Source organism: Pristiophorus japonicus, chromosome 17 (genome assembly GCF_044704955.1).
Source record: "Pristiophorus japonicus isolate sPriJap1 chromosome 17, sPriJap1.hap1, whole genome shotgun sequence".
Taxonomy (NCBI): Eukaryota; Metazoa; Chordata; class Chondrichthyes; family Pristiophoridae; genus Pristiophorus; species Pristiophorus japonicus.
Genome location: NC_091993.1, coordinates 25,134,520 through 25,160,275, shown reverse-complemented (window position 1 = coordinate 25,160,275; position 25,756 = coordinate 25,134,520). Strand labels below are relative to the sequence as shown.

The window sequence follows — 25,756 nt, the reverse complement described above, 5'->3', positions numbered from 1 at the left end:
CCACGGTGTCCTGGCCAATATTTATCCCTCAATCAACAACATCTTTCTTTTCTTTCTTCTGTTTCCAATAAGTTGACCCCCAGAGAGTTGCATAATTTATTTAAAATATGTCTGTCGGGTAGTGTGTTTTTTTTTTAAGTTGCTGAATTTTCTGGGGTTGCTTAGGATGGCTGGGGAAGTGCCTATTGAAGTGAAGCTGCATTCTCGCCCTTTAATTCTGTTGGAAGAACGCTGGAAGATATCTTGGCAACTACTGTGAGTCTGCCCTCCTGCACACAAAGAGTGTTCGAAGACCAGGCCCTCAAATCTACCACCAAGCTCATGGTCTACAGGGCTGTAGTGATACCAGCTCTCCTGTATGGCTCAGAGACATGGACCATACACAGTAGACACCTCCAGTCGCTGGAGAAATACCACCAACGATGTCTTCGCAAGATCCTACAAATCCCCTGGAACGACAGATGCACCAACATTAGTGTCCTCAACCAGGCCAACATCCCAAGCATTGAAGCACTGACCACACTCGATCAGCTCCGCTGGGCAGGCCACATTGTCCGCATGCCAGACACGAGACTCCCAAAGCAAACGCTCTACTCGGAACTCCTTCATGGCAAACGTGCCAAAGGTGGGCAGAGGAAACGTTACAAGGACGCCCTCAAAGCCTCCATGATAAAGTGCAACATCCCCACCGACACCTGGGAGTCCCTGGCCAAAGACTGCCCTAAGTGGAGGAAATGCATCCGGGAGGGCGCTGAGCACCTCGAGTTTCATCGCTGAGAGCATGCAAAAACCAAGCGCAGGCAGCGGAAAGAGCGTGCGGCAAACCTGTCCCACCCACCCTTAATCTCAACCACTATTATGTCCCACCTGTGATAGGGACTGTGGTTCTCGTATTGGACTGTTCAGCCACCTAAGAACTCATTCTAAGAGTGGAAGCAAATCTTCCTCGATTCCGAGGGACTGCCGATGATGATGACATCAGTGGAAGTGCTGAGGCCCAGAACCATGTGAGTGGCAGTGGCACGATGGAGGAGGCACCCGTTGCCCTCTCTCAGGATGTCGGTACACCTGCCCCATCGCCACCCCATCATCCAATGCAGGCCGTCGCGGGATAAATGCGTCACAGCAACTCCCTCCGTACCTTGGACACGCCTGCATGATGGTGTTGCTGCGATCGGCCACTGATGGAGTGGCGTCCTTTACTATTGACGGATGCTTCTGGCTCCTGTTCCAGTGCCTTGATGGTGACATGTGTGCAGTCCCATTCCAGAGACTTGAGCACATAACCTAGGCTGACACTCCTTTACAGGGCTGAGGGGGTGCCACACTGTCTTTTGGATGAGATGTTAAACCGAGGCCCCGTCTGCTCTCTCAGATGGACGCAAATGATCCCATGGGACTATTTTGAAGAAGAGCGAGGGAGTTATCCCCGGTGTCCTGGCCAATATTTATCCCTCAACCATGATAATAAAAATAGGTTAGCTGGTCATTATCATATTGCTGTTTGTGGGAGCTTGCAGTGTGTAAATTGGCTGCCGCGTTTCCTACATTTCAACAGTGACTATTGGTTGTAGAGCTCTTTGGGACAACCTGAGGCTGTTATACGCACTATATAACTTTTCTCTCTTTACGATGCCCTGCACTGCTGCAAAGCACCAAGCTCTCCCCTGTTGCCTGCTGATCACTGAGGTCAGTGGGGCAGGTAATATACTGCTCCACCTTGGTGAATACTGTAAGGGGAGCTTGGGGTGTGGGTTCGAATCCACACTCCCCTGGGGTTCTGTACGTGCAATTTATGAGGATGGGTGAGTAACGAGGCACCAGACACAGTGGGTAAGAGTGCAAAATGGCTACTGTTGTTCATTTAGAATAGTAAACACCAAGATAGAGGGCATAGGAAGAGGTCATAAATAGCAGTAATGGCACAATCTCACTCAACAACATGAAAAATCTCGCAACAGGGAAGGGGAAAATAAAAGGTTAAAACATTCCACTCACACACAACCACACCTCCCACTTCCATCCTTTTTACCAATTCCTGTCCTAAATTGAGTCTGTGGGGGGGGGGGGGGGGGTTTGTGCTACACTCACAATCCTATCAACTCCGGGGGTTCTGGGGGCACTTATTTCAGCTTGGGGTCCCTCTGGGGTGGGTTTTACGTTGTTGGGTCGGTTCGGTTTTCCTCCTCGATGTTGTGTCGGTTTCTTCTCTTTGCCTTTCGGTTGGCTCCTAAGCAAAAAGCTGCTGGAGTTAAGTACAGCTTCCCCAGAGCGAGGGCCCTGTGAAAAGCTGACTCAACTCCCAAAAGCTGATCCCCACTGCTCCAAAAGCTGACTCCCACTGCTGGTTCTGTACTTTTATATCCAATTTAGATCTGGCCTTTTAGCGCTCAAACTCAGTTGGTGGTCCATGGTGTAAGTTTGGGCGAGGAGATAGCTTTGAATATTTAATCAGAAGATGTCACAGGTACAGGTAGGTGTGAGGACAGGGGTATTGTTTCAGTGCACATTGGTGCCTCAACATCTGCTGGTCCATTGTAACAGTCCTGGGAGTCAATCGGTTTGGGCCTCCCCTTTGATGGGCCATTAGGTAGATGATGGTCCACATTCATTAGGGGTGAGTCATGTTTTCAAACTGGGCCGGGTAGTCCCCATTGGTTGAGGATTTCCCTGCTTCGGGCCCGACTCGACCCCTGATTGGCCTGCCAGAATGCACTTTTCCCCCATTGGCCAGTGCCTCTGTCTTGCTTGTGAGCCAGACTCCACAATGACTGTATCCGCCCACACGTTTCCCAGCGTGCCTGGTCTGAGGATTTTACTTGGCCAAAATGTTCATTTAAAATGTATAGGACGATCCCATGGTAGTTTTCTTGTCCTTAGGGTGTTCCAATAAAATGCGGCCGTGGATTTTCGAACCTTACAATACCTGCTTCATGCAATCCCTATCTCTGTAACCTCCTCCAGCCCTACAACCCTCCGAGAACTCTGCGCTCCTGCAATTCTGGCCTCTTGCGCATTCCTGATTGTAATCTCTCCACCGTTGGTGGCCATGCTTTCAGCTGCCTGGGCCCTAAGCTCTGGAATTCTCTCCCTCAACCTCTCCTCCTCTCCACCTCTCTCTCCTCCTTTAAGACGCTCCTTAAAAGCTACCTCTTTGACCAAGCTTTTGGCCACCTAATATCACCTTATGTGGCTCGGTGTCAAATTTTGTTTGATAACGCTCCTGTGAAGCGCCGTAGGACATTTTACTACATTAAAGACGCTATATAAATGCAAGTTGTTGTTTTTGTGTATTACAGATTGTGATACAAGCTTGGCGTCACCTGAGCAAAACTTCACGTGTTATCACATCTTCCCTCCTCCAATTTTCAAATCTTGGCCGTACCCAGCATTGAGGGCTTTGGCCCTTCAATCACATTTCTAAATTGTCAGCCTAGACTTTTGTAGGTTCAAGTCCCACTCCAGGGACATAAATCTAGGTTGACACTCCAGTGCAGTGCTGAGAGAGCCCTGCACTGTCGGAGGTGCTGTCTTTTGGATGAGACTTTAAACCGAGGCCCCGTCTGCCTTCTCTAGTGGATGTAAAAGATCTCATGGCGCTTTTTTGAAGACGAGCAGGGGAGTTATCCCCGGTGTCCTGGCCAATATTCATCCCTCAATCAACATAACAAAAACAGATTATCTGGTCATTATCACATTGCTGTTTGTGGGAGCTAGCTGTGTGCAAATTGGCTGCCGCGTTTTCCACATTACAACAGTGACTACACTCCAACAGTTCTTCATTGGCTGTAAAGCACTTTGAGACGTCCGGTGGTCGTGAAAGGCACGATATAAATCCAAGTCTTTCTTTTTTCTCTTTTTATTGAAATGACAAGTGTCTCACCTACACTGACTCCCAGTCTACCAGTGCGTGTTATTACTTATATTCAAGCATTCAAATGGTTTACCGAGTTACTTTAAGTTTCGGGCAACATCCTCTGATTCCTGAATTAAAATAAGCTTTAGCTACAAGAAAAATGGACATAAGAGGATTTTTTGAACCACATTATTTTGAGTGGCTGTACACAAGTTCGAAAGTAAATAAGTGGAACTAAGCTGTGGCCAGAGTCTGGGCTTGAAAAGGCCACAAATTATCTGAAGCCCTTTCCACAATTATGCAATGCAAGTTACCAGCCAAAAAAACACATTCACAAACAAGGGTTTATTCAAAGTCATTTGATTAGTCATATTCATATGTTTCAGAATAGAAAGCCGCATTTGTAATAAACCGTCCTTATTCTGAGTCGATCTAACTTGTAATAATGGCCCAAAAATCCCAGCCGCGGATTACCTGTTCCTGCTGCGCCCACGTGAGTTCCCGGTCCTGAGGCCTTCACTGACGCAGCGCGTGCACGTCGGGACATGCACAGGGCTGGAGCTGCAGTCACATGGCTCTGGGCAGCCAATCAAGGTAAAGTATGTCCTCATTCATAATAATGGGAACTCCGTAAGTTAGAGTTCCCATTATTATGAATGAGAAACCCCCCACCCCCACCAAACACCCAAAGCATTAATAAAAAATAGAAAAAATACACTACATATTTAACATTAATTTAAATTAAAGTTATTTATGTATTATTAAAAATATATATTTTTCCGATTTTTAAAAAAGATTTTTAAATTATGTTTTAAAATAACTTTAACATAGTGGACATGGTTTTTAAAAATAAAATGTGTTTTTAAAACTTTATTTTTTATGTTTTAAGTGTGTTTTAAAACTCTTACGCTGTAAAAGTAAGCTGGGGAAAGAGATGGGTAAATCCCACAATCTTGCCCTTGCAAATGTCCTCGCTCCCAATATACGGATGATCTGTCAAGCTAGAGCTTGACAGATAGAAACATAGAAACATAGAAAATAGGTGCAGGAGTAGGCCATTCGGCCCTTCGAGCCTGCACCGCCATTCAATAAGATTATGGCTGATCATTCCCTCAGTACCCATTTCCTGCTTTCTCTCCATGGCCCAAAATTCCCTTAGCCGTAAGAACATAATAAGAACATAAGAAATAGGAACAGGAGTAGGCCCCTCGAGCCTGCTCCGCCATTCAACAAGATCATGGCTGATCTGGTCGTGGACTCAGCTCCACTTACCCGCCCGCTCCCCATAACTCTTAATTCCCTTATTGGTTAAAAATCTATCCATCTGTGATTTGAATACATTCAATGAGCTCGCCTCAACTGCTTCCTTGGGCAGAGAATTCCACAGATTCACAACCCTCTAGGAGAAGAAATTTCCTCTCAACTCGGTTTTAAATTGGCTCCCCTGTATTTTGAGGTTGTGTCCCCTAGTTCTAGTCTCCCTAACCAGTGGAAACAACCTCTCTGCCTCTATCTTGTCTATTCCTTTCATTATTTTAAATGTTTCTATAAGATCACCCCTCATCCTTCTGAACTCCAACGAGTAAAGACCCAATCTACTCCATCTATCATCATAAGGTAACCCCCTCATCTCCGGAATCAGCCTAGTGAATCGTCTCTGTACCCCTCCAAAGCTAGTATATCCTTCCTTAAGTAAGGTGACCAAAACTGCATGCAGTACTCCAGGTGCGGCCTCACCAATACCCTTTACAGTTGCAGCAGGACCTCCTTGCTTTTGTACTCCATCCCTCTCGCAATGAAGGCCAACATTCCATTCGCCTTCCTGATTACCTGCTGCACCTGCAAACTAACTTTTTGGGATTCATGCACAAGGACCCCCAGGTCCCTCTGCACCGCAGCAAGTTGTAATTTCTCCTCATTCAAATAATATTCCATTTTAATGTTTTTTTTTTCCAAGGTGGATGACCTCACATTTTCTGACATTGTATTCCATTTGCCAAACCTTAGCCCATTTGCTAAAGCCGGTTTTCAGCGCATGCGCATTGTGCGCTGAAAACCAGCTTTTGTGATGCCTTCCTGGGTCTGTATACACTCCGTACGGACCCGGGAGACTGGAATTTCTGCCCCATTGAATCATGCTGTTTTTTTACAAGTCGCTCCTAATACAAGTCGCTTTGGAATGAAGGTGACCAAAACACACAAGAATATTAGCCAGCAAACTTTGCAGACATGACTTGATAGTCCAAGGCAGGATGCACATTAATGGGTGTAATATATTTGCCTCATGGGTTCTTTGCTTAAGAATTCATAGTAACACATTGCTATTAAGAACTAGTTGGTTTATTAGCAAAAGGTTTAACAATCACACTTCACATTACCAGTTTATCCATCAGGCTCACAACCACTTGCCTCATCGTGCACCCCGTGAACCCAACTGGCTGGGGTTTTATTGAGTCTTGTGAACATTACCTGACTGGCTAAGCCACTCCCAACCCAACATGCTCACATGTGCTTACATTACAATGGCCACGTCTGTCTTTCAGGTGCGATGATGACCCAAGGCTCAGTCTGCCTGTTCAGGGTGAACGTTAACTGGCACTCATCGAAGAAGAGCAGGGTATTTTCCCGGTGTCTTGATCAACATTCATCCCTCAACCAACATCAGACGAACTGGTGATACACCCATTTCTGCTGTGGAAGCTTGCTACGCATCAAATGGCATTGTGCTTGCTGACATAAGAACAGTTATTGCATTTTGAAGTAATTCATTGTAAGTGGAGGTACTTTGAGACATTCCTGAGGAAGGTGATGAAGCACTATATGAATGCAAGTCCATCTGCCCTTCTTTCTCTCTCTTCCTCTCTTTCTTTCATAAGAACATAAGAAATAGGAGCAGGAGTAGGCCATTTGGCCCCTCGAGCCTGCCTCGCCATTCAATAAGATCACGGCTGATCTGATCTTGGCCTCAACTCCACTTTCCTGCCCGCTCCCCATAACCCTTCACTCCCTTATCGTTCAAAAATCCATCTATCTCCACCTTAAATATATTCAATGACCCAGCCTCCACAGCTCTCTGGGGCAGAGAATTCCAAAGATTCAGGACTCTCTGAGAGAAGAAATTCCTCCTCATCTCCGTTTTAAATGGGCGACCCCTTATTCTCAAACTATGCCCCCAGTTCTAGATTCCCCCATGAGGGGAAATATCCTCTCTGCATCCACCTTGTCGAGCCCTCCCAGAATCTTATATGTTTCAATAAGATCACCTCTCATTCCTCTAAACTACATTGAGTATAGGCCCAACCTGCTCAACCTTTCTTCATAAGACAACCCCTTCATCTCGGATTACATGTAGTTATTTCTGTGGTGATGCTTTTCTCTGATGTTGGCTTCAAAGTGTGTGGCACTGCACTTCACAGCAGACTTCGAGCCTACTCAGTCCTTGGTTAAAGAATGCAGGGCTGTCATGCCATTGTGGGAACTTGTTGGCCTCTCTGACACTGCCCTGAGATTTCTCTTCTCGCCTGCATAACTCACTGATGCAAAATGAACTCCATGCAGATTGATACATGAGCAGATTTTCTGCTTAAAATAAAGGGCTCAATTTTCCTCAGTGATTTGCGCCGTTTTTTTTTGAGCAGGCTGCTCTTTTTGGCCTAAGTTGAAAGACCACAGTTTCCCCAATCAATTTACACCAGTGTAACTCAGTTAGTTATGATTTTTTTAGGTCAGTTTTTTTTTCAACCAAAGTGGGGTGTAACCCGCCACCTACGCCAATTTTGCCCATTTAGGAAAATTTGGCCAGCTGAGAGTTACTCCAGTTCTGCTTAGGCCAGCATATGTGGCCTCTCCTGAAAAACCTTCTGGAGAGTTAAGGAAATGGGCGCAGGTAAGGAAATGGGCACAGCAGATGCCTGGACTCCATCCCCAAAACTAATTTCGGGTTATGCCACGCCAAAATGAAGAAATTCAACAGGGAAACTTAAAATTTTTTTTTGCCGTACTTAGGCCCCAAAAAATCATGCGTAACTCTTCAAGTATGCTAAAAAAATGCTTTGGGGGAAAATTGAGCCCAATATCTCTCTTTTCAGTCTGTCCACTCCCAGGGAAGGCTGGTTGGCCAGTTGGTGCATAGTTTGCGATCATTCGCTGTCTGTCTCGGGCCTGGATCATACAAGGATTGGAGTCATCATCATCATCATCATAGACAGTCCCTCAAAATCAAGGAAGACTTCTTCCAATCCAAACGTGAGTTCCCAGGTGACTCTACAGTCCAAAACGGGAATTACAGTCTCTGTCACAGGTGGGACAGACAGTCGTTGAAGGAAAGGGTGGATGGGGAGTCTGGTTTTCCGCACGCTCCTTCCGCTGCCTGCGCTTGGTTTTCTGCGTGCTCTCGGCGACGAGACTCGAGGTGCTCAGCATCCTCCCGGATGCTCTTCCTCCACCTAGGGCGGTCTTTGGCCAGGGACTCCCAGGTGTCGGTGGGGATGTTGCACTTTATCAGGGAGGCTTTGAGGGTGTCCTTGAAAAGTTTCCTCTGCCCACCTGGGTCTCGTTTGCCATGTAGGAGTTCCGAGTAGAGCGCTTGCTTTGGGAGTCTTGTGTCTGGCATGCGGACAATGTGGCCCGCCCAACAGAGCTGGTCACGTGTGGTCAGTGCTTCGATAATGGGGATGTTGGCCTGATTGAGTGAACATTGAGGTAATAAGGTGATTGCAACACTTTTATTCCAATTGTCTGACCTCTTGCAGGCTCATACAGATCAAACATGTTGATTGCTCTTCCTCCTCTATTGGTGTGATTGGTTGCTCCTCTGCACAATCTTCTGTCTTGACTACCTTTGGATTTGCCACCTTTTGTCGTATAATTAACATTGACACCAACTTGATTTGCATTTTGAAATTTCCGTGAGTTGATACCAGAGATACAGTGGCCAGTTGTTGTAACACTGGATGGTTTTGAAGCAAGTGCAGAAGCTGGGAACCTCTCAGTATCAACCCTGTCAATCCCCCTCAGAATCGTATACTTATGTCACAGCCAACAGTGAGACCTGATATCTTCTCCTTATTGTCCCTGAAACATTGGTTCCCAATCGCCCAGCGTCTGAGACAATGCAGTATTTGCTCATTACTGCATAGCTGACTATCCACAACACATTGTCTCCCTTTCCAAGACTGTTCCTAATTTATTACAGTGATAGCAACCACACTCCTTATTTAGAAGGAATGTCAGATCATAAGGTCATGATGTAAACTCCAAAGAAATGGTGTTTGGAGCCCGGTAAAACTGACAGGAGCAGATAGCAATACCTTATTCCTCTTCTCCTTAACAAGTGAGCACAAGGGGCCCTATGGATTGAATCATAGAATCATAGAAATTTACAGCATGGAAGGGGGCCATTTTGGTCCATAGTGTCCACGCCGGCCGACAAAGAGCTATCCAGTCTAATCCCACTTTCCAGCACTCGGTCTGTAGCCCTGCAGGTTTCTACACTTCAAGTGCACATCCAAGTACTTTTTAAATGTGGTGAGGGTTTCTGCCTTTACCACCCTTTCAGGCAGTGAGTTCCAGACCACCACCACTCTCTGGGTGAAATAAAATCCCTCAAATCCCCTCTAAACCTCCTACCAATTACTTTAAATCTATGCCCCCTGGTTCTTGACCCCTCTGCTAAGTGAAATAGGTTCTTCCTATCCACTCTATCTAGGCCCCTCGTCGTTCCACGATCACTTGCCCCTCGCTCCTTCACCCCGACCTCACCGCTCCTGCTGTACCTGCCCAAGCTCCAATCACCGACCTGGGTTATGATGACATCCAATCCAGCCGCCCTCTTCACTGCTGTCGCCCTCTTGCACCAGCTCGCACTGCTCCCTGAAGTGGTACGCCACCACGCTGTCCAGGGGCCGCTCGCCACCGCTTGCCTTTTATGGCCCAGGAGAGTTCGGGACCCAGCAGAGACGAGGGCCCAGGGGCAGCACGGGCCAGCCCACACTGCGATATGTGTGTGCACTAGGCCCATGCAGCAGAGCTTGGTCTCCGGTCGTCTTGGTTAACCCTTGCCACTGGACCAAGACCTAGCTCTGTCAAGCTCGTGTGGTGGCTGGGGTGCAATGGTCACCGCACGTTAAAAAAATGCACGCACAGGCATCTTCCACCCTTCAGGATGTAGTTCATGACCTGGATTATCAGGTCGTTCATTGAAACACTTGTGAACTCATCCCTTTTTGGTGTGGCAGCGGGTCATCCTCGATACGAGAGACCGCCTAAGAAAGGAGAAGAAGAAAGAAAATCTTGGCCCCTGATAATTTTATACACCTCAATCAGGTCTCCCCTCAGTCTCCTCTGCTCCAAAGAAAACAAACCCAGCCGATCCAATCTTTCAAACTGGTTTTAAGCGAGACACCAGCACATTTCTCAGTGGCATTTGTCACCTCATTAATGCTCATCAAAATACAATGAACTCTCAGCCAACTATTCAATATGAGCGGAAGATGCCAATGCTGTTTGTCCTATGTGAAAGTCATGGTGTTTGTGTAATGAGTAATTGTGGTTTTGTGTGAATGAAGTAAATTAGAAAGCAGATTCTTACTATTTTTAGAAATTCTGTTTTTTGCCATAATGGAGGATAATGTCTTCTGCCCGTCCAGCTCCCAGGGTGGAAATTGGTTGAGAATCCTCAAAGTATGGTCTTGCGTGTATGGTACTGCGACACACTATAAGAACACAAGAAATAGGAGCAGGAGTCGGCCATACGGCCCCTCGAGCCTGCTCCGCCATTCAATAAGATTATGGCTGATCTGATCTTGGCCTCAACTACACTTTCCTGCCTGTGTCCCATAACCCTTGACTGCTTTATCGCTCAAAAATCTGTCTATCTCCAGCTTAAACATATTCAATGATCCAGCCTCCAAAGCTCTCTGGAGTAGAGAATTCAAAAGACTTATGACCCGCAGAGAGAAGAAATTTCTCCTCAGCTCCGTCTTAAATGGGCGACCCCTTATTCTGAAACTATGCCCCCTAGTTCTAGATTCCCCCACGAGGGGAAACATCCTCTCTGCATCTGCCCTGTCAAGCCCCCTCAGAATCTTATGGACCCGAATTTGGTGAACTCACCGCCCACTACCACTGACTGCCGCCCACTACCACTGACTGCTGCCCACTACCACCCACTACCACTGACTGCCGCCCACTACCACTGACTGCTGCCCACTACCACCCACTACCACCGACTGCCGCCCACTGCCGCCCACTACCACCGACTGCCGCCCACTACCACCGACTGCCGCCCACTACCACCGACTGCCGCCCACTACCACTGACTGCCGCCCACTACCACTGACTGCTGCCCACTGCCGCCCACTACCACTGACTGCCGCCCACTGCCGCCCACTACCACCGACTGCCGCCCACTACCACCGACTGCCGCCCACTACCACTGACTGCCGCCCACTACCACCGACTGCCGCCCACTGCCGCCCACTACCACTGACTGCCGCCCACTACCACCGACTGCCGCCCACTACCACCGACTGCCGCCCACTACCACCGACTGCCGCCCACTACCACCGACTGCCGCCCACTACCACCGACTGCCGCCCACTACCACTGACTGCCGCCCACTACCACTGACTGCTGCCCACTGCCGCCCACTACCACTGACTGCCGCCCACTACCACCGACTGCCGCCCACTACCACCGACTGCCGCCCACTACCACTGACTGCCGCCCACTACCACTGACTGCCGCCCACTGCCGCCCACTACCACCGACTGCCGCCCACTACCACCAACTGCCGCCCACTACCACCGACTGCCGCCCACTGCCGCCCACTACCACCGACTGCTGCCCGCTACCACTGACTGCCGCCCACTGCTGCCCACTACCACTGACTGCCGCCCACTGCCGCCCACTGCTGCCCACTACCACTGACTGCCGCCCACTGCCGCCCACTACCACCAACTGCCGCCCACTACCACTGACTGCCGCCCACTACCACTGACTGCCGCCCACTACCACTGACTGCCGCCCACTACCACTGACTGCCGCCCACTGCCGCCCACTACCACCGACTGCTGCCCGCTACCACTGACTGCCGCCCACTGCTGCCCACTACCACCGACTGCCGCCCACTACCACCGACTGCCGTCGGCTACCACTGACTGCCGCCCACTGCCGCCCACTACCACCAACTGCCGCCCACTACCACCAACTGCCGCCCACTACCACTGACTGCCGCCCGCTACCACTGACTGCCGCCCACTGCTGCCCACTACCACTGACTGCCGCCCACTACCACTGACTGCCGCCCACTACCACTGACTGCCGCCCACTGCCGCCCACTACCACCGACTGCCGCCCACTACCACTGACTGCCGCCCACTACCACCGACTGCCGCCCACTACCACTGACTGCCGCCCACTACCACTGACTGCCGCCCACTACCACTGACTGCCGCCCACTACCACCGACTGCCGCCCACTACCACCGACTGCCGCCCACTACCACTGACTGCCGCCCACTACCACTGACTGCCGCCCACTACCACTGACTGCCGCCCACTGCCGCCCACTACCACCGACTGCCGCCCGCTACCACTGACTGCCACCCACTGCCGCCCACTACCACTGACTGCCGCCCACTACCACCGACTGCCGCCCGCTACCACTGACTGCCGCCCACTGCTGCCCACTACCACCGACTGCCGCCCGCTACCACTGACTGCCGCCCACTGCTGCCCACTACCACCGACTGCTGCCCGCTACCACTGACTGCCGCCCACTACCACTGACTGCCGCCCACTGCCGCCCACTACCACCGACTGCCGCCCACTACCACTGACTGCTGCCCACTGCTGCCCACTACCACCGACTGCTGCCCACTGCCGCCCACTACCACTGACTGCCGCCCACTACCACCCACTAACACCGACTGCAGCCCACTGCCGCCAACGTTCCTCCTCGAGTTGCGTCCAGTGCCATGTTCGATTTGGGCTGGAGCGGGCTGGAGTGGAGAACAGCCAGGAACCGCTCGCTGACATCAGCGGACGGTCGAGTGGCGTAAATGGACTCCCGCCGGCCGAGATGCCAGATTGATGCGGGCGGGAGTTGGCGGGAGTCAGCGCCAGAATAGGGGTGGACCGCTGGCTGGAGGCTGGTCTGTCCCCGACAGGGAGTATGAAGATTTGAAAAAATGGTATGCAAACGTTTTAGAATTTTTCTCTTTACAGCTACTTACCTGGATGGGGGTCCCCTGAAGGTCTTCCGATGGTTTTTTGTTGATGCTTTTCCTTTTCAGATCTTCGACCCTCTGTGGGCCCGACTCCATCCTTGGCGTCACTTAGGCGGCAAGCGCCTTTGCCGCCGAAATTGGGAGTTCCGGTTGGCTGCTGCCCAGATTGGCGGCATAAGTCCCTCTTTTGCACCCCGCCGACTTTTGAAGGACCTTTTCGATGAAAACCCCACCCAAAGTACTGTCAGGTACCTCGGCAGCCATCGGTGCTCCTTTGGGCGGCACTTGGGCGGGTGGGGGCCTTCATCAATTTTAGCCCCCTATATGTTTCAATCGGATCACCTCTCATTCTCCTAAACTCCAATGAATACAGGCCCAACCCCCTCAACCTTTTCTCATAAGACAACCCCTTCATCTCAGGAATCAACCTATGCACCAAAATGATGGCAAGTACAATATAAACAACCAAAAAATATTAGCAGGCTATGTAGTGAGATATATCTCACTCAAAGCACTGTCCTGCAGGTAATTGGGAAGGTGGATAATTATAGGGCAGATAACAGAGGTTCCACTATATGTATAAGTGTATATATCTTAGTCAAAAATGTTAAGTATTGCCAGGGCAGTGGGGATGACTCCACTGCTCTTATCAATAAAGTGCCATGGAATCACGCTATCTCGTAATGTCACCCTCATCAAAAATGAATTGGAAAGAAAATAGTTTGGGGTCAAATGGGCTCATGCCTACATCGGGACAAGAACCCATCCACCAAACTCAATGGTCATTCACGTCAAAAACAGATTCAAACTGGCAACTTCTCACACATCAAGAGCTACATTTCAGACAGATCTTTGAGGGGTAGCATTGAATGAAACAATCACAGACTAAAGGTCAAGTCAAACCAGGACTACTGCTTTTCTCGATAGATATTAATGATTTGGTTATGGGTGTACAGGGCACAATTTCAAAATTTGCAGATGACACAAAACTTGGAAATATCGTGAACAGTGAGGAGGATAGTGATAGACTTCAAGAGGTGGAATGGGCAGACACGTGGCAGGTGCATTTTGACGCAGAAAAGTGTAAAGTGATACAGTCTGGTAGTAAGAATGAGGAGAGGAAATATAAATTAAATGGTACAATCCTAAAGTGGGTGCATGAACAGAGAGACCGGGGGATATATGTGCACAAAGCGTTGAAGGTGGCAGAGAAAGTTGAAAAAGCGGTTAAGAAAGCTTACAGGGTCCTGGGTTTCATGAATAGAGGCATTGAGTACAAAAGCATGGAAATGATGATGAACCTGTATAAAACACGGGTTCGGCCTCAACTGGAGTATTGTGTCCAATTCTGGGCACCACACTTTCGGAAGGATGTGAGGGCCTTAGAGAGAGTGCAGAAAAGATTTATGAAAATGGTTCCAGGGATGAGGGACTTCCATTCCGTGGATAGACTGGAGAAACTGGGGTTGTTCTCCTTGGAGCAGAGAAGGTTGAGAGGAGATTTGATCGAGGTGTTCAAAATCATAAGGGGTCTGGACAGAGTAGATAGAGAGAAACTGTTCCCATTGGTGGAAGGGTCGAGAACCAGAGGACCCAGGTTTAAGGTGATTGGCAGAAGAACTAAAGGCGACATGAGGGAAAACCTTTTTACGCAGCGAGTGGTTAGGATCTAGAATGCACGGCCTGAAAGGGTGGTGGAGGCAGATTCAATCGTGGCTTTCAAAAGGGAGTTGGATAAGTACCCGAAATAATTTTTTTGCAGGACTACGGGGAAAGGGCGGGGGAGTGGGACTAGTTGAGGTGCTCTTGCAGAGAGCCGGCATGGGCTCGACGGGCCAAATGGCCTCCTTCCGTGCTGTAACCATTTATGATTCTATGAGGATCTCACACACAGCTCATTAGCAAAGGTTTAAGGATAACTCCATTGCTCGGTCATTGTACTAAGACAGAAAATATGACAAATTACATTAAAAAAATTACTAACCTCTCCCCACGGCTTCTTTTCTCCACGGAGAACTGTCTTCTTCACCGCCTCTCCCTTGCCCCCTCCAGCCCTCCCCTCGAACCACAAAGCCCCAATTTGACCAAACCCACAAAGAAATCCAGGAGCTTCTCACACTTGAGCCCCATTTTAACCTAACCCCTCCTGGCAGGAATGGGGTGGGGTCGGGTCGAACGCCTCTTTTAAGCCACAGTTGATTTTACGCTAGATTGATGTCAGTGGGGTGTAAAACGGGCTTCCGATCTGAACAGGCCCCGTTCGGTTGCCTTGGCAGCTTCCTCCCCTTATCCTTGCCCACCAAGCCAAACCTCCCCCCACTTCTGGACAAATCCCTGCCCTAGTCCTAAACCCTCAAATCTTTTTAATCTCCTATTATGCTTTCTCTGAGCTCATTTTGACCATTGGACATGATGCATTCATAATAAAGGATGAAACTGAGTACTGTAAACAATGAGCAAATGTGACCTTAGCTCCTTTAATAAGACTCCAGAGTGCAGGTACCTTGTGGGAGGCCTGCTTATACACCGTGCTCCCAAGGGATGCTGGGATCCCTTGGGACTCCAACAGGTAGGCCCTCTGGTGGTGATGTAATACAGGGTGCAAGGGGTTAAATACATAACAGGACCCCTCGCCTGTTCCCTTGACCCCATTCCTACTAAACTTCTCACCACCCAACTTTCCTTCCTGGCCCTCATGCTATCTGATGTTGTAAATGGCTACCCTTTCTCAGGGCATGTCCCCTTCCCTTTATAAATCACCACAATCACTCCCTTCTCAAAAAACCCACCCTCTGTTCCTCTGTCCTTGCAAACTACCGCTCCATTTCCAACCTCTCTTTCCTCTCATTGAATGCGTTGTTGCCCCCATCCTCTCCTCATTGGATATTCACATATTTTCCCCGCAGGAGTCTAACTGGGTATCTGGTTCATTCGTCCCCTCCCTAACGCAAGGATGCTGTGGCCAACGGGAACTGGCTAACTGTAACTCCTCAACGATTGCTGTGGTTGGCGTCAAGTTAACTCACCTCAGGATAAGGATTGAACGTGGGACTTCTCGATTCAGCACCTCACCGGTCAGTGCATTTAACCCCTCGCCTGTTGGGTGAGCTTTGCATGGGAAATTTTACATCTAACAATTTATTTCTGTACAAGAAAGAAAGACTCGCATTTCTATAGGGCCTTTCACGAGCACCGGACGTCTCAAAGCACTTTACAGCCAATTAAATACTTTTTGAAATGTAATCACTGTTGTAATGTAGGAAACATGGCAGCTAATTTGCACACAGCAAGCTCCCACAAACAGCAATGTGATACTGACCAGATAATCTGTTTTTGTTATGTTGATTGAAGGATAAATATTGGGCCCAGGACACCGGGGATAACTCTCCTGCTCTCCTTTGATATAGTGCCATGGGATCTGATACATCCACCTGAGAGAGCAGACGGGAGCCGCTGTTTAACATCTCATCTAAAAGAAGGCACCTGCGACAGTGCAGCACTCCCTCAACACTGCACTGGGAGTGTCAGCCTAGATTTATGTGCTGGAGTGGGACCTGAACCCACAACCTTCTGACTCAGAGGAGAGAGTGCCACCCACTGAGCCACAGTTTCTGTAGGGCGTGGAGCTGTCCCAGGCTGTGCAGCCTGTAACAAAATCTAGGCTCATTGTCCAGTGCAGTGTTGAAGGAGTGCAGCATTGTCAGAGGTGCCAAAGGCAATGCTAAACTGAGGCCCTGCATTCATGTTCCGATGATCAGGATCCAAGGATCTATTCAAACAAAGAATAGGCCAGTTTTCCCAGTAGCTTGGCTACAAGTGTTTCCCTCTGACAAACACAGACTAACCATCTCTGCGCAGAACATTTGCCACCGTCGCCTACAGAACGACAGAGTTGCCTCTTCAGAGCATTTCATTTTTGTGATGTTTTTAAGAGATGTGAGAAGGTGCTGCATAAATTAATGACTTTCTTTCGACTTGGAGCAGAAAACGCAAATGAGGGGAAGGGAAATTTATGAAACCGCAGAGAACAATCTGCCAGTTCTTTCATATAATTACTAATTTTCCATATTTACTGTTTTCATGACAACATAGGTCAGAGTGGCTGTCTTAATAAGGACAAAACATTTTTAAGTTCTAATTGTGGTACACAGCAGGTTATTAAAAAAAAGGAAGCGTCTCTGAAATAGTATCTTGCCACATCTGCAGCAGTTGCTCAGCAGCTCCAGTTAGTAGGCCCCAATATGCCGGGAGTCGCAGTGCCAAAGGAAACTTTATGTAATGTCTGCAGCGATTCAGAGCCAAAGACAACAGCCAAGAATCCAAAAGTATACAAAACCTTTTTTTTTTCAAATGAAAATTGCGCAGAAGTACGCCAAATATTTCAAAACATTCAGGGATATTTTTGTTCGTTTGGTTTGTCCAGATTGTCGAGAGTCTACTTTTGGCTGTTTCAGAGATCTTGTTTTCGCACATGGCCTGCGATTCACTGGAGGTCGCCCGATGCTACTGTGTATTTGTTTGGGGACCCGGTCCCTCTCCTGGCTTCAGGGAGCGTGGGCGAGCCGTGCAGGGGGAGCTTTGGCCTTGTCCACCAGCAGTGGAGGCTTTTGTTTTTCAGCTCACTCGGCGGCAAGGGAAGGTGAGGCACGGTCGCCTTTTATCAGTTAAAGTGCGGTCTGCATCCTCGCCCGCGCAATGCTCCACGCCCTTCAGTGTGTCAGCTGTGTCTCAGTGGGTGGCACTCTCTCACCTGAGTCAGGAAGGTTTTTCTTTCAGTCAGGAAGTTGTGGGTTTAAGTCCCACTCCAGAGACTTGTGCACAAAAAAAAATCAAAGCTGACACTCTGGTGCAGTGCTGAGGGAGCGCTGCACTGTCGGAGGTGCCGTCTTTCGGATGAGATGTTAAACCGAGGCCCCGTCTGCTTTCCCAGGCAGATGTAAAAGATCCCATGGCACTATTTCGAAGAGGAGCAGGGGAGTTATCCCCGGTGTCCTGGGCCCAATATTTATCCCTCAATCAACATAACAATTAAACAGATTATCTGGTCATTATCACCTTGTTGTTTGTGGGAGCTCGCTTGTGCTGCGTTTCCCACATTCCAACAGTGACCACACTTCAAAAGTACCTCATTGGCTGTAAAGTGCTTTGAGACGTCCGGTGGTCGTGAAAGGAGCTACAGAAATGCAAGTCTTTTTTCAGCCTTGCCCTGCCCCCTGCTAATCAATTTTGAAAATCATTGCCCTTGCCTTCAATTGCCTTGCTCCTCCCTACATCAGCCTCATCCTCCAAACATCAATCCCTACTACCCCACGCCGCACCTCCAGTACCAGCTTACTCCTTGGCCTCTGCCTCCTCCTCCTCCTCTATCAATCACCATGCCCTCTAGCCTCTGTGATTCCTTCCCTCAGCACCTCTGCCTTCTCTACTCCCACCCCCCCACCGCCTCCGTCTGTTTTTAAAAGCCTCCTGGAGGTCTTTTCCTATGACTGTGATTACACCCCACCAATTCCTCTTTCCCTCGCCTCGGTCCCACCCCTCTGCCCGCCCGGTGCCCGCCTCCCTCGAAAGTGCCCCGACATGTCCCCGTGTGCGAGAGGAGTGTGACAGAACTGTAAATTCTGGAAGAGAGACTGCGTGGTCGGTCGGAGGCTGAGCCAGATCTAAGCTGGCTCAATAGCTTCTGTGTTTATAAGCAATTGGCCAGCACAATGATGATTGGGGGGCGGGGGTGTGACTCATTTTGGAAAATACAAACAGCTGCTGCCATGCAGGCTGCCGACTCTCGGTGAGCAACACTAAAAGTGGAACCGCTCTGTTCACGGGTTAGAAAAACAGGAGTTTGCGCTGATCGTAATGAAATAAAATTGCCAGCAGCTTTCCTTCCCCCGTTGTAAGATGAGAAGGAAAACAGATCCTTCCGCTGAATGCATTTGGTGCTGTGCGTGTGTGCTGCATTGTTGTGGCTGCAGCTGGAATCACAGGGCGAGAAATTCACTATTAACCCCCCCCCTTTGGGGAGCTAAAGATTTCAAGCTTTTAAAAACGTCGAATTTGCACTGCAAAAAGGATGTGGAGCTCTGAATCGTGGGCTCCACTTCCTCTTTCATCATTGTTATATATGGGAACTTGTATTTACTCTGCACAACCACCAGAGGGCTTCATCCCCTGGCATCCCAAAGGAGCCCATAGTCCCTTGGGAGCACAGGTATTTAAGGAGGCTTCACAGGTTGGAGAGGCACTCTGGAGACCTGCAAGAAAAGACTAAGGTCACACTTTAGTTTGAGCTCACAGTGTTCAGTCTGACTCTTTCTCCATACACAACAATCATCATAGGCAGTCCCTCGGAATCGAGGAAGACTTGCTTCCACTCTTAAAATGAGTCCTTCGGTGGCTGAACAGTCCAATACGAGAACCACAGTCCCTGTCACAGGCCAACATCCCCGGCACTGAAGCACTGACCACTTCCTTCTTGGAGCGCAGTGGGCAGCAGGCGGGGTGGTGAGTGGAGCAGCGTTGCACACTGAGCCATGCCATGCCGCGCTGCCCCGTTGAAAGGGGCCATCCCTCCCTTAAAGGGGAAGGGTCCTCGCTGCAGGCTCTGCAAAATTAAAACCACTTACCTAGACCACGACAGCAGCCGCGATCCCGCGCGATAAGCCCGACACTCAAGCAGAGCGGGCTGATCGATGGCGGGCAGGAGCTCGCGAGAAAAGCTAGAAGGGAAAAGGTACGTTTATTTTTTTTTAAACTTACCTCGGCCACCTCCCCCTTTAAGCATCGCCCTCGGTAGCGGCCGGCCGTTTGATGCACGCCTCCGGCAGCTGCCGGTGTTTTCGCCCGGCGATGCTGCAGGGGGCGGAAGGCAATTTCGGGCCCGGGCCCTAACGGAGCGATGCGCACAGCGATGACATCACGATCTCTGGGTGAATATGGCAGGAGTCGATGTCATCGCCGCGCCCGGTCGCAAAGCCCCCAGGGGGTGCTAACAGGAAGCGCAAAGGCACTCAATTCCGCCCCCATACAATCTTAGAATCGTAGAACGGTTACAGCACAGAAGGAGGCCATTCGGCCCGTCGAGCCCGTGCCGGCTCTCTGCAAGAGCACTTCAGCCAGTCCCACTCCCCCCCCTTTCCCCGTAGCCCTGCAATTGTTTTTTCTTCAGGTACTTATCCAATTCCCTTTTGAAAGATAAGATTGAATCTGCCTCCACCATACTCTCAGGCAGTGCTTTCCAGATCCTAACCACTCGCTGCGTAAAAACATTTTTCCTCATGACGCCTTTGGTTCTTTTGCCAATCACCTTAAATCTGTGCCCTCTGGTTCTCGACCCTTCCACCAATGGGAACAGTTTCTCTCTCTCTACTCTGTCCAGACCCCTCATGATTTTGAACACCTCGATCAAATCTCCTCTCAACCTTCTCGGCTCCAAGGAGAACAACCCCAGCTTCTCCAGTCTATCCACGGAACTGAAGTCCCTCATCCCTGGAATCATTCTTGTAAATATTTCCTGCACCCTCTCTAAGGGCTTCACATCCTTCCTAAAGCGCGGTGCCCAGAATTGGACACAGTATTCCGGTTAACCCATGTTTTAGACAGGTTAAACATAATATCCACGCTTTTTGTACTCTATACTCTATTAATTGTTGTCAGAGCTTCTCTAATGGCTGGGCGTAATGTGAACATTGGGAAACAGGCATCAATTGGATTAGTCAGCCATTGTACACCCCACCCGAACTCGGGAGAGGCAGTCGATCCCACGTTGCCCATTCCCCCTACCTCCCCCAAGTGGGTGAATGCACTGCCTGCTGTGGTACTGAGTCCCACCGGTCAGGAATGCACAATCTGTGATTCTGCTTTGTTCTGAATTAGTCGATTGTGAGTCATCGAAATGGCTGTCAGCAAACTCTGGGCTAGGACGGAGAAAAATCAACCAGGGGCCGTGCCTCACCTCTGATCGCTGTGCTAGAAAGTGCACGCATGTGAATGGCGGAGCAGGCTCGATGGGCCGAATGGCCTAATCCTGCTCCTATTTCTTATGTCCTTATGTGTGAATGTCAGGTGGGGACAAGGTCGGGGCAGGTTGAGATGCCGCCTCCGTTAAGTATCCTTTGCGCGTCGTCAAAGCTCACGTGAAGGTCAGTCATTCAGGTGGGGTACGAGCGGGTGTCGCAAAGCACAGAATCGTACACCAACATGAGATAGCACCTTCAGTAGAGAAGGGGTCAATATTTATGGAACAGCAATATTTTGCCTTAACAAACTACACAGTGCCATGTTTCATTTTTGGCAAGAATTACATCCTGACCTCTTCAACAGTACATTTTGTTCAGCTCTTGTTATGGCAACAAGTTCTGGTCAATGCGAAGTGCATGTTTAAAGTTTGCTTTCACTGGTCACGTGACTTTTTTTCCATTGTCCTGTTCGAGGTTCTTAATGCTTTATTTCCTGATGTTTCTTTTACTCATCAAGTGCCACTTGGATCTGATCATTTACAGATTTGCAGGGGCAGAAGGTGACATTATCAGAGCATAATTAATCAATCCAAACTGCAAACCTTGCACTTAAATGGAAAATATGGGAGGAGGGGATACCATGCGGTTTAGCAATTCATGATACAGCGTAAAGCAGAACTACTTACACTAGCTCAGTTGGTAGCACACTTGTTTCTGAGTTAGAAAGCTGTGGATTCAAGTCCCACTCCAGAGACCTAAGCACAAAAATCTCAGCTGACACTCCAGTGCAGTGCTGAGGGAGTGCTTCACTGTTGGAGGTGCTGCCTTTCTGATGAGACATTAAACTGAGGCCCTCTCTGCTCTCTCAGGTGGACATAAAAGATGCAATGGAACCATTTTGTAAGAGCAGTAGTTATCCATAGTGTCCTGGCTCTTCATCAATATTTATCCCTCAATCAACATAACAAAAAAAACAGATTATCTAGTCATTATCACATTGCTGTTTGTGGGAACTTGCTGTGTGCAAATTGGCTGCCGTGTTTCCCATATTACAACAGTGACTACACTCCGAAAGTGCTTCGTTGGCTGTAAAGCGCTTTGAGATGTCTGGTGGTCGTTAAAGGTGCTATATAAATCCAAGTCTTTCTTTTTACTTACACACAGATCAGGAATATCACTTGGAACAAAAGATTAAAAGGGTCCCAACCCAATTCAAATTTTCAAAAATTATTTGACTGGATTCAAGTAGGTCAATCAATTATCCTTTATTTTTTTGTGAATTTTGCACTCATCAAAATGAAAGATGCCAGTGCTGTGGATTTCATATACCCAGTGTCAGCAACAAGCATTCTCAGGCGAGGCTCAATACGGGCTTGATGCAGAGTAAAGTTTGCTGTGTGTTGCTCCATCAAGCGCTCCCAGGTCAGGTACCGGATGGGTTAGATGTAGGGTAAAGTACTCTCTATACTGATCTACCAATGTGCCTTGACCCCATCAGGAGCATTCACCACCTGCTCCACTTCCCTCCAAGACTGGGAGAGGCAAATGTCCACAAAAATAGTTAAGAAAAGTACTCGTTCATAGGTGCTTCAGTCCTTTCAATGAGATTTGAAGTCAGATTTGGAAACAGAGTCCCTCTCACCAGTTCTCCCTGGTGTACTGGCCAATATTTATCCCTCAATCAACATCACTAAAACACATGATCTGGTCATTTATCACACTGCTGCTTTTCCTACATTACAACAGTGACAACACTTCAAAAGTGCTTCATTGGCTGTTGTCATGTATTTGCTTGATGGGTTCTTTGGTATTAAGAACTAGTTGGTTTATTAACAAAGGTTTAACAATCACGCTACACATTACCAGTTCATCCACTAGGCTCACAACTGCAGATCTCATCGTGGATGATCGAGACCCAACTGGCTGGGGTTTTATTGAGTCTTGTGAACATCATGTGACTGGCTAAGCCACTCACAATGCAACAGCTCGACAACTATTTTTGTAATAGTTGCAGAGCTGTTGCATTGTGAGTGGCTTAGCCAGTCACATGATGTTCACAAGACTCAATAAAACCCCCAGCCAGTTGGATCTCGGTCATAAACCTGTGAGCATACTCACAGGTGCATATGTTACAGCTGTAAAACGTTTTGGCATGTCCTGAGATTGTGAAAGGCGCTCTGTAAATGCTAGTTCTTTCTTTAATGGATATATGATTGCATTTAGCAAAAACAACATGTTATTTTTTAAATCCTGGTAGTTGGTTGTCTGTGTGTCAGTGTCGATGTCTCAATCTGTCTCCTGCTTTCTCTCCTTGCCAAGCCTCCTACTTTTCAAGTACTTCTGCATCACTGAGGGCCATTATAATTCCATAAATGAACACAGAACACCACTTACCCATACAAGGAGCAGAGAGACATTGTCACGGAAAATAGAGACCATCTTGAATTCATTTTTCATTATTAAAATGAAACATGAAGCTTTTTGTCAGACAAAAATTGTTCAAACTATCGGCCAGGAATGTAAATTTCATATTGTGACTCAACGACAGGAGCAGAAGGTAAGAGCGTGCAATTTATTTTGGGAATTGTTATTTTAATGGTAGTAGCGTTTAGCATGCAGCAGCAGACATGACTTCATCCTAGTCTGCACACAACGCCAGAGCAACAAGCAAAACCCATCGTATGTTCCAAATGTATCATTAGTCAATCTTTTGCTCCAAGCAAGGCAGTTTTTCATTTTTATTTATTCATGGAATATGGGTGTCGCTGGCATTTATTGCCCATCCCTTATTGCCCTCAAGAAGTTGGTGGTGAACCGCCTTCTTGAACCACTATTCTTTGGAGCAGTTTGGTAGAACTGAGTGGCTCGTTGGACCATTTCAGAGGGGCAGTTAAGAGTCACATCTCGGCCAGACCGTGTAAGGGCGGCAGATTTCCTTCCCTAAAGGACATTAGTGAACCAGATGGGTTTTTAACGACAATCCGGTAGTTTCACGGTCACCATTACTGATACTAGTTTTTTTATTGTTGAGTTATTTACTTAATTGAATTTAAATTCCCTAGCTGCCGTGGTGGGATTTGAACTCATGTCTCCGAATCATTAGTCCAGGCTTCCGGATTACCAGTAACATAACTGCTTTGCTACTGTTTCCGTGCTGAAAAGAAGCATAAGTTCGAGAGCTTGTGCTACAACATTGTAGGCCTCTTTCTGACCCTACTCAGTTGGACCAGTTGCTCACTGGAAAGATATACTTGCCTTCGAGGCGATGCAAGGAAGGTGCACAAGATTGATTCCTGGGATGAGATGGTTCCCTATGAGGAGAGATTGAATAGATTGGGCCTATACTCTCTGGAGTTTAAAAGAACTAGAGGTAATCCCATTGAAACATACAAGATTCTGAGGGGGATTGACAGGGTAGATGCTGAGAGGTTGTTTCCCTGGGCTGGATAGTCTAGAACTAGGGCGCATAGTGTCAGGATAAGGGGTCAGGAGGAATTTTATCACTCAGAGGGTTGTGAATCTTTGCAATTCTCCAACCCAGAGGGCTATGGATGTCCATTGTTGAGTATATTCTCGGCTAAGTTTAACAGATTTTTGGGCTCTTGGGGAATCAAGGGATATGGAGATCGACCGGGCAAGTGTTGAGGTGGAAGATCAGCCATGATCTTATTGAATGGTGAATCGAGGGGCCATATGGCCAACTCCTGCTCCTAAATCTTATGTTCTTATAGAAGTAGGGGATCGATGAGCTTACCCTACTGCCAGTAATTTGCTCTTCTGAAGTTTTTTCTCTTGTTTTTCAAAATACGCTGACCTATATGCTCCTCCTCCTTAGCAAGGAAGAAAGGACGCATTTCTATCGCACCATTCATAACCTCAGGACGTCCCAAACTGCTTTACAGCCAATGAAATGTAGTCTTACTGCACCCTCCTGTGTTGAATTCAACATTCGCCCCACTATCTTCCTCAGGTTCTCAAAACTACAGGCTTATTAAACCCAGCGCGGTCGCACTAAGTGTGAACTCGGCCCAGTGGTTGCACCCTCGTGTTGTGTCAGAAGGTCGCGGGTTCACTTGAACACAGAATCGAGGCTGACGCTGCAGTGCAGTACTGAGGGAGTGCTGCATAGCCAGAGATTCATCTTTCAGCCGAAATATTAAAACCGAAGCCCTCTTTGCCTGTTCAGGTGGACAAAAGATCCCATGACACTATACGGAGAGGAGCAGGGGGGATTCCCCCAGTGTCTTGGACAACATTTATCCCTTAGTCAACATCGCCAAAAGTGAGAGATTAACTCGTCATTTGTCTCATTGCTCTTTGTGGAGCCAGCTATGTGCAAACTGACCGACAAAACAACAGCAACTGTACTTAGAGAGTAATTCAAATGGCTGTGAAGGCTTTGAGATGACCTGAGGATGACAAAAGCACTATGTCAATGCAAGCGTGAGATGTTGATCAATTTCTCTGTTCTTGATATTGATCATAACTCATATCCAGCTTCTCAGGTCAGGAATTGTTACCCCAGCACCACAGGTGGAGGGATTGATGGTTGTAATTCCATTACTTTACAAGTTGTCAGTGTAATCTTTCAGCAATAAACTGTAACTGTGTGGGCTTTCACTTTATTCCGCTCCACGGCCGAACACCATGAGGTCTCCCCTGATGTGTGAGCTTTCTGTATTGATGAACACTTCAGTGTATTTCATTCCATGTCCAGCA

General features: G+C 48.3%; 1 protein-coding gene across 1 annotated transcript in view; it reads right to left on the bottom strand.

Annotated features, from left to right (window-relative positions):
* The window catches only part of LOC139227958 (A-kinase anchor protein 13), a 250,821-nt gene extending 235,685 nt beyond the window's left edge, over positions 1-15,136 (bottom strand). Inside the window, exon 1 of the mRNA XM_070859119.1 lies at positions 15,070-15,136. The gene's annotated coding sequence lies outside the window, so the exon portion shown is untranslated. The remainder of the gene's footprint in view (positions 1-15,069) is intronic.
* Between the last annotated feature and the right edge of the window lie 10,620 nt (positions 15,137-25,756).